This window comes from Pan paniscus, chromosome 13 (genome assembly GCF_029289425.2).
Source record: "Pan paniscus chromosome 13, NHGRI_mPanPan1-v2.0_pri, whole genome shotgun sequence".
Taxonomy (NCBI): domain Eukaryota; kingdom Metazoa; phylum Chordata; class Mammalia; order Primates; family Hominidae; genus Pan; species Pan paniscus.
Genome location: NC_073262.2, coordinates 38,587,037 through 38,596,764, shown reverse-complemented (window position 1 = coordinate 38,596,764; position 9,728 = coordinate 38,587,037). Strand labels below are relative to the sequence as shown.

Below are 9,728 nucleotides of genomic sequence, written 5' to 3'. Positions count from 1 at the left end.
TGTAGGGGTTCCTTGCTTTGTGTGGTAAATGGATTTCTGAAAAATCATGCGAGTTACAATTCTAAATCTAAAACCATTTTACATGTGCCTGGGGAGTTTCCTGAATAAAAGGATCCTATTGTGAAGCCTTGAGTTAAGTGAATAGTCCTTCTCCATTTTGTCTTTGGCATAAATCTGGATTTTCACTTAGAGTTTTTTGGGTTTCCATGAAAAGGCAGATGATAGGAGTTCTGGAAAAGCGTATCGTGGAACTTCTGCTTAGGGTTTATGGCCAGTGGCATCATCTCTAATTGGATTATGGCTCCTGTTTAAGTCCCAGTCCTGGACCTAACATGCTATGTCCTTTGCATGTCCTGCCTGGAATGCTCTCCACCTAGATATGCCTATGGCTCCCTCCCTCTCATCCTTAAGGCTTGTGCTCAGATGCCACTCATCTTCTTAGTGAAACCTTGCACATCATCCTATTTAAAATTGTAATTCTCCAGTACCCTCTTGCCCTTTTGCCTGCTTAGTTTTCCCCATGGTACTTATTACTACTCGTTGTACTGTAGGCACACCTGGTTTTATTGTGATTCATTTTATTGCACTTCACAGATACTGTGTTTATTACAAACTGAAGGTTTGTGGCAACTCTGAGTGGAGCAAGTCTATCAGCATCATTTTTCCAACAGCATGTGCTCACGCTGTGGCTCTGTATCATATTTTGGTAATTCTCACATTTCAAACTTTATCATTATTATTATATCTGTTGTGGTGATCTGTGATCAGTGATCTTTGATGTTACTGTTGTAATTGTTTTGGGACACCATGAACTGTGCTCATATAAGATGATGAACTTAACCCATAAGTGTCATGTGTGTTCTGACTGCTCCACTGATTGTCCATTCTCTCATCTCTCTCTCTCTCTCCTTGGGCCTTCCTATTTCCTCAGAAACAACAATATTAAAATTGGCCAACCAATAATTCTACAATATTCTCTAAGTGTCCAGGTGACAGGCAGAGTCACACAACTTTCACTATAAATCAGAAGCTAGAAATGATTAGTTTTAGGGACGAAGGCATGTAGAAAGCCAAGACTGGCCGAAAGCTAGGCATTTTGTGCCCCTTAGCCAAGTTGTGAATGCAAAGGAAAAGTTCTAGAAGGAAATTAAAAATGCCACTCCAATGAACGCATGAATGATAAGAAAGCAAAACAGCTCCATTGGTGATATGGAGAAAGTTTGAGTGGTCTGGTTAGAAGATCAAACCAGCCACAACATTCCCTTAAGCCAAAGCCTAATCCAGAGCAAGACCATAACTCTCTCCAATTCTATCAAGGCTGAGAGAGGTTAGGAAGCTGCATAAGAAAAGTTTGAAGATAACAGAGGTTGGTTCATGAAGTTTAAGGAAAGAAACCATGTCCATAACATAAAAGTGCAAGGTGAAGCAGCAAGTGCTGATGGAGAAGCTGCAGCAAGTTATCTAGAAGACCTAAGACAAATAATGAAGGTGGCTACACTAAAAAGATTTTCAATGTAGTCAAAACAGCCTTGTGTTGGGAGAAGATGCCATCTAGGACTTACATAACTAGAAAGGAGAAGTCAATGTCTGGCTTCAAAGCTTCAAAGGACAGGCCCACTCTCTTTTTAGGGGTTAATGCAGCTGGTGACTTAAAGTTGAATCTAGTGCTGATTTACCATTCCAAAAATCCTAGGGCTTTTAAGAATTATGCTAAATCTTTGACTCATCTTGAGTTAATTTTTGTGTAAGGTGAGAGATAAGGATCCAGTTTCATTCTTCTGCTTGTGGCTTGCCAATTGTCCTAGCACCATTTGTTGAATAGGGTGTCCTTTTCCCACTTTTAAGTTTTTGTTTGCTTTGTCGAAGATCAGTTGACTGTAAGTACTTGGCTTTATTTCTGGGTTGTCTATTCTCTTCCATTGGTCTATGGGCCTGTTTTTATACCAGTACCATGCTGTTTTGGCGACTATGGGCTTATAGTATAGTTTGAAGTTGGGTAATGTAATGCCTCCAGACTTGTTCTTTTTCCTTAGTCTTGCTTTGGCTATGCCAGCTGTTTTTTGATTCCATATAAATTTTAAGATTGTTTTTTCTAGTTCTGTGAAGAATGGTGGTGGTATTTTGATAGGGATTGCACTGAATTTGTAGATTGCTTTTGGCAGTATGGTCATTTTCACAATATTGATTCCACTCATCCATGGGCATGGGATGTTTCCATTTGTTTGTGTCATCTGTGATTTCTTTCAGCAGTGTTTTGTAGTTTTCTCTGTAGAGGTCTTTCACCTCCTTTGTTAGGTATATTCCTAAGTTTTTTTTTTTCTTTTTTTTTTTCAGCTATTGTAAGAGGGGTTGAGTTCTTGATTTGATTCTCAGCTTGGTCACTGTTTGTGTATAGCAGGGCTACTGATTTGTGTACATTAATCTTGTATCCTGAAACTTTGCTAAATTCATTTACCAGTTCTGGGAGCTTTCTGGATGAGTCTCTAGAGTTTTCTAGGTATATGATCATATATCACCAGCAAACAGCAACAGTAAAGACCTTTACCGATGTGGATGCCCTTGGTTTATTTCTCTTGTTTGATTGCTCTTCCAGTATTATGTTGAATAGAAGTGGTGAAAGTGGGCATCCTTGTCTTGTTCCAGTTCTCAGGGGGAATGCTTTCAACTTTTTTCTGTTCAGTATAATGTTGGCTGTGGGTTTGTCATAGATGGCTTTTCATCACCTTGAGATATGTCCCTTCTATGCCGATTTTGCTGAGGGTTTTAATCATAAAGGAATGTGGGATTTTGTCACACACACACACAAGAATTATGTTAAATATACTCTGCCTATGCTCTATAAAGGGAACAACAAAACCTGGATGACAGCACATCTGTTTACAGCATGGTTTAGTAAATATTTTAAGCCCACTGTTGAGACCTACTGTTCAGAAAAAGAGTCCTTTCAAAATATTACTGCTCATTGACAATGCATCTAGTCATCCAAGAGCTCTGATGAAGATGTACACGGAGATTAATGTCATTTTCATGCCTATTAACACAATATCCATTCTGCAGCCCATGGGTCAAGGAATAATTTTGACTTTCAAGTCTTATTATTTAAGAAATACAATTCATAAGGGTATAGCAGCCATAGATAATGATTCTTCTGATGGATCTGGGTGAAGTATATTAAAAACCTTCTGGAAAGGATTCACCATTCTAGATGCCATTAAGAATATTCATGATTCATGGGAAGAGGTCAAAATATCAACATTAACAGGAATTTGGAAGATGTTCATTCCAACCTTCATGGATGACTTTGAGGGGCTCACGACTTCAGTGCAAGAAGTAACTGAAGATGTGGTGGAAACAGCAAGAGATTTAGCATTAGAAGTGGAATCTAAAGATGTGACTAACTTGTTGCATTCTCATGATAAAACTCTAACAGATGACGAGTTACAAAAGCAAAGAAGGTGATTTCTTGAGATGGAATCCACTTCTGGTGATGATTCTATGAATATTGTTGAAATGAATACAAAGGATTTAGAATGTTAAATATTCTAATTGATATACTTAGTTGATAAAGCAGTAACAGGATTTGAGAGGACTGACTCCAATTTTGAAAGAAGTTCTACTATGAGTAAAATGCTATCAAACAGCATTGCATGCTACAGAGAAATCTTTTGTGAGAGGCAGAGTCAATCGATGTGGCAAACTTTGTTGTATTATTTTCAGAAATTGCCACAGTCACCCCTGCCTTCAGCAACCACCACCCTGATCAGTCAAGGTCCTCCACCAGCGAAAGGATTGCAACTCACTGAGGCTCAGGTGATTGTTAACATTTTTAGCAATAAAGTATTTTTTGGTCAGGCATGGTGGTAATCCCAGCACTTTGGGAGGCTGAGGCAGGCAGATTGCTTGAGGCCAGGAGTTCAAGACCAGCCTGGCCAACATGGCTAAACCCTTGTCTCTACTAAAAATATTTAAAAATTAGCTGAGCATGGTGGTGGGTGCCTATAATCCCAGCTACTCAAGAGGCTGAGGCAAAAGAATGGCTTGAACCTGGTAGGTGGAGGTTACAGTGAGCCAAGATTGTGCCACTGCACTCCAGCCTGGGTGACAGAGCAAGACTCTATCTCAAAATAAATAAATAAATAAAATAAATAAATTTTAAATTAAGGTATGCACATTGTATTTTTATACATAATACTATTGCATACTTAATAGACTACAGGATAGTGTAAACATAACTTTTATATGCACTGGGAAACCAAAAAATTTCTGGGACTTGCTTTATTATGATATTTGCTTTATTGCAGTAGCCCAGAACTGAACCTGCAATATCTGTGAGGTAGGCCTGTATAGGTTTTCCTGATTTTTCTTACAATCTGTGTCTCTCACTGGACTGAAGACTCCATGGGGTCAGGATTTTGGTTTATTTTGATCACTGCTATATCCCTGGTGTCTTCAATAATGTCTGGCACAGAGTCTATGCCCCATTAAATATCTGCTGACTGAATTAAATGTATGACATTAGGTATGTGAATTTTTTTATGTGTGCGTAAAATATAAATGAGCGAAATGGGCAACTGCCCCCTGGGCTGAGTGTTGCGGGGACGGTAGGTGTTGGTGGAGCTGGGACAACCTGCAGAGAGAAGCTCTTCTTTGTCTGATGGGGCAGAACTCCTCAGCACTGGCCAACTCTTGTCACAGGGAATCTGGGCTGTATTGTCAGATTGTAAAGTATTTTTTTAAAGAAAAGCTAGAAAATAAAATTTAAATAAAGTAAAATCACCTGATTTTGTTTTATTTTGTTTCATTTTGGTTTTTTTTGGAAATGGAGTTTCACTCTTGTTGCCCAGGCTGGAGTGCAGTGGCACAATCTCGGCTCACTGTAACCTCCACCTCTTGGGTTCAAGTGATTCTCCTGTCTCAGCCTCCCAAGTAGCTGGGATTACAGGTGCCCGCCACCATGCCCGGCTAATTTTTTGTATTTTTAGTAGAAATGTGGTTTTACCATGTTGGCCAGGCTGGTCTTGAACTTCTGACCTTAGGTGATCCATCCGCCTTGGCCTCCCAAAGTGCTGGAATTACAGGCCTTAGCCATGGAACCTGGCCAAATCACCCGATTTTTAAATATTAGTAACCAAGTCATATTTTCACCAAGACCTTGTGTAGGTCAGACAAAAACATCTGTGAGTCAGATGACAGGTGGGTACCCAGGATGAGACCTCTGCAGTAGATATTCTACCTTGAAAATTCTCTTCTGTCCTATTCTAGCCTATTCTAAAATTCTGTACTTCCATTAAATTGTTTCCATATGTCCCACTGTAGTGGGAAGCATATTGACTAATCAAACATAAATCAAATTATGCCTTAAATGGTAAAGACGGGGCCAACTTATTTGTCTCCCTAAACTGACAGGGGTAAATTTGCTCCCTAGAAAACCCAGCCGCCTCTTTAATAGCACAGAGAAAACCGACGTGCAACGTGGACAGATTGGTTCAAGGAGTGAGGTGATGGGACTCCTGTCACATTATTTATCAGGTTTATAGAATGTAGAAGATTTCCTCCATACAAGATAGCGACCCCACTGGGCCCTAGCTCTGTGCTTATTGGGTGGCTTGCAGAAAAATAATCCCTTCTTTTCCACTCGGTCACTCCAAATTTCATTTTGTACATTGCATTTTATTCTCACATCATGGTTTCTGCTGCTTGGCTGCTATTAACAATCCTTAATGCATGTATTTGATAACTTGTGAAATGTCCCAGCAGGTCCACTGGGACCTGTAAAGGACTGTGATGAAACCATGGCTGAAACAAACAGGAAAATGTCCAACAAATGGAATTGCTCTGATGACCACCAATCCCAAGGCCACCGTGATGAATGACGCTCTTTTGCCAATTACATGGGCTGTAATTGGACCCCTTCCTGCTGCAGAACAAGTTATTTTATGACTGTAATATGGTGTATGATATGGAAATATGGGCCTTGGGACGCATCGGGAACTGTAAGTTCCTGGACAGGGTCAGACAATAAGAGGTGAGAAAGAGAGGAGCCAGGAAATGCTGGTATGCACTAATGCAGAGGTAAAAAGAGTGCTGGGGAAAAGAGAGCTAAGAGGCAAGAAAGAGCAGTCATCATGGCCGGTGGCAAGAATCGCTCCAGAGGAGCACAAAGAACTCTGGCTGGAGGCTCACAAGACCTCAGTTGAAATATCAGCTCAATTTTTTTTTTTTTTAATCAGCTGTGTGTGACTATGGGCAAGTTCCTAAATCTGAGACTCAGTTCCATCATCTGTAACATGGAACTAGTAGAGCCTTCTCTCCCAGGGTTGACATGAAAAGCAAATGAACCAATGCATGTGTGATGCCAGGTGCAGCCTAGAGATCTCAACAGCTCCCCTTCCACCCCAGATCCTGGGCCTCGCAATCTTCAGGTATAAAATGGTAACTGGGATTGAGCCAGACCACAGGTGTAAACTCAAATGCTGACAGGCTTGAGACAGACAACCTTAAGAAGCCAGAGAGAAAACTGCTGCACGCTGCTGACCGCTTCAGGCTGACTGGAGACTGTTAGCCCTGCTGCGTGCTCTGAGTTCTTCAGCACTTACAAGAGAAGCCTCCACCCTGATCTCAAGGTGAGACCTCCTGACTTATAAATGTGGGCACCTAACTCCCCACTCCCTGTTAAAAATGCATTGCCTGGGCCACCAGTGTGTAACAGGCCAAACAAAACTCAGATCTTTCCAGCCCGTGCACCACCATTTTGCAGCCTCTAAACAGAGGATTTAGAAGGATTGTAGAAGGATTGTTTATCAGGGCCTGGGTAAATAACTCTGGGATCAGATGACCATAGGGAATGTAATTTTGACTCAGAACCCAAGCTGTGCTTGGAACTCAACAGAAAAGTCAGAAAACTTTGGTGACCCAAATCTAGGATTCAGAGAGGGTCCATTCTTTGTAGAATATGGGGAGAACCAAAAAAGCCAGACATACATCAAATAAGTGGTTTTTATACCCCCAACCAATTGCACCAGAATCTCTTGTGGTGATGCTGGGGTATTGGTATTTTTAAAGGCTCCCCAGGCCGGGCGTGGTGGCTCATGCCTGTAATCCCAGCACTTTGAGAGGCCGAGGCGGGTGGATTACCTGAGGTCAGGAGTTTGAGACCAGCCTGGCCAACATGGTAAAACCCTGTCTCTACTAAAAAACTACAAAAAAAAAAAAAAATTAGTTGGGCATAGTGGTGGGCACCTGTAATCCCAGCTACTCAGGAAGCTGAGGCAGGAGAATCGCTTGAACCCAGGAGGCGGAGGTTGCAGTGAGCCGAGATTGTGCCATCGCACTCCAGCCTGGGTGACAGAGTGAGACTCCATCTCAAAAAATAAAAGGCTCCCCAAAAGTTCCTTGGGAGACTGAATGATGCAGCCATGATTGTGACAACCACTATAACATTTTGAAAAGGTAATCTGGGCTTACATGGAATCATAATTCTAATTTATCTTGAAATATATATTCTGTGAAATAAACAAGGAAATTTGTTTTCCAAGAACTTTTTATTTTGTTCTGTAGTCTCATCCCTCAAATTGCAGAATAATAAAAATACCTGCCCTCTCCACCTAACTCATCAACATCTTCACCTGCATAAATAAATTAACATACGTGTACCTATAAGATCAGTATGTACAATAGAAAGTTTTGTTGCTGTTGCTGCTAGAGAATTGCATTTACGTTGGCTATCAATTTTTAACTATGGAGAGTTGCAAGTACATTGAGTAGTAAATTAAACCTGGCCACACGTTATTTGAAGCTCCTTTCCTGAAGGGCTGGAGGCTGTTTCCACACTCATGGAAGTTGGGCTAGGCTTGTGACTTGCTTTGACCAATAGAGTGTGATGAAAGTGATGTGTGACTTCAGAGCTCAGGCTTCAGGGGACTTTGCAGCCTCCATTCTCACGTTCTTGGAACCCAGCTGCCATGGGTGGAAGCTGTGCTATCCTGCTGGAGTGGCCAGAGAGGAGATGCAAGTTGCTCTCATGGACAGCCCAGCTGTCAGACTCATGAGCAAGGCTGTCTGGGACCATCCAGCCACCAGCTGACTTGCCAACTGAGATCTGCCAACAGATTGCAAATGTAAAGTCGGCCTGACTGACACCATATGGAGAAGAGATGGGCTGTCTCAGCTGAGCCCAGTCCAAATTATTGACCCCCAAAATTGCGAGCAAATAAATAATGGTCATTTTAAACCACTCCATTTCAAGGGTGGTTTATCACACAGCAAAAGATCACTGATACACCTTGCCTATCTTTTAGGCATTTCTTTAATCATAGGGAAACTCTTAGAAAGTTGAGCAAATACTCATTCATTAATATCTGGGAGGCCCAGAAGTTAGCGCAATATTTCAAAAGGAATACTTACTGTTTGGATCTATTTATGCTTTGAATAATGGATAGGCATCTGAAGGAGGGAAGGGAGGTGCTGAGGTCTGGGGAGGATTTAGGAATCTCTGGATAGAATTGGATAGTGCTGGCTGGGTGTGGTGGCTTATGCCTGTAATCCCAGCACCTTGGGAGGCCGAGGTGGGGGGGTCCTTTGAGGCCAGGAGTTTAAGACCAGCCTGGGCAACATAGTGAGACCCTGTCTCTATAAAAATTAAAATAAAAATTGCTGGGTGTGGTGGCACATGCCTGTAGTTCCAGTGACTTGGGAGGCTGAGGTGGGAAGATTGCTTGAGCCCAGGAGTTCAAAGCTGCAGTGAGCCATGATCGCACCACTGCATTCCAGTCTGGGTGATACAGAGAGACCCTGTCTTTTTTTTTTTTAAAGGAAGAATTAGATAGTGCCCTTTAGTCCATTTGGATGACTATAACAAAATACCATCGGCTGAGTGGCTTATAAACAACAAAAATTTATTTCTGATAGTTCTGGAGGCTGGAATGTCCAATATCAAGACACCAGTGGATTCTATATCTGGTGAGGGTCAACTTTACGGTTCATAGATGGTGTCTTCTCACTGCATCCTCACATGGCAGAAGGAGCAAGGGACCTTGCTAAGGCCTCTTACAAGGGCACTAATCCAATTCATGAAGACTCTTTATGGCCTAATCACCTCCTAAAGTTCCCATTTACTATTACCATCAATTTGGGGGTCAGGATTTCAATATATATTGAAATATATATTTCTATATATATGAAATATATATAAAAATATATTTCATATATATAAAATATATATAAAAATATATTTCATATATATAAAATATATATAAAATATATATAAAATATATAGTCTATATATAAAAAAATATATAAAATATATATTCTATATATAAAAAAATATAAAATATATATAAAATATATATTCTATATATAAAAATATATATTATATATAAAATATATATCATATATATAAAATATATATAAAATAGATATAAAATATCTATTTTATATATATAGAATAGATATAAAATATCTATTCTACATATATGAAATATATATGAAATATATATAAAATATATATGAAATATATATAAAATATATATGAAATATATATAAAATATATATGAAATATATATTCTATATATAAATATATATAAATATATATTTATATATAGAATATATATGAATATATATTTATATATATAAAATATATAAGTATATATTTCATATATAAATATATATAGAAATATATATTTATATATAAAATATATATATATATATAAAATATATATAAATATATTTTC

At 39.5% G+C, this 9,728-nt stretch overlaps 1 pseudogene; it reads left to right on the top strand.

Moving 5' to 3' along the window:
• The first annotated feature begins 976 nt into the window (after positions 1-976).
• LOC129397353 (tigger transposable element-derived protein 1-like) lies at positions 977-8,083 on the top strand (annotated as a pseudogene).
• The last annotated feature ends 1,645 nt before the right edge of the window (positions 8,084-9,728 follow it).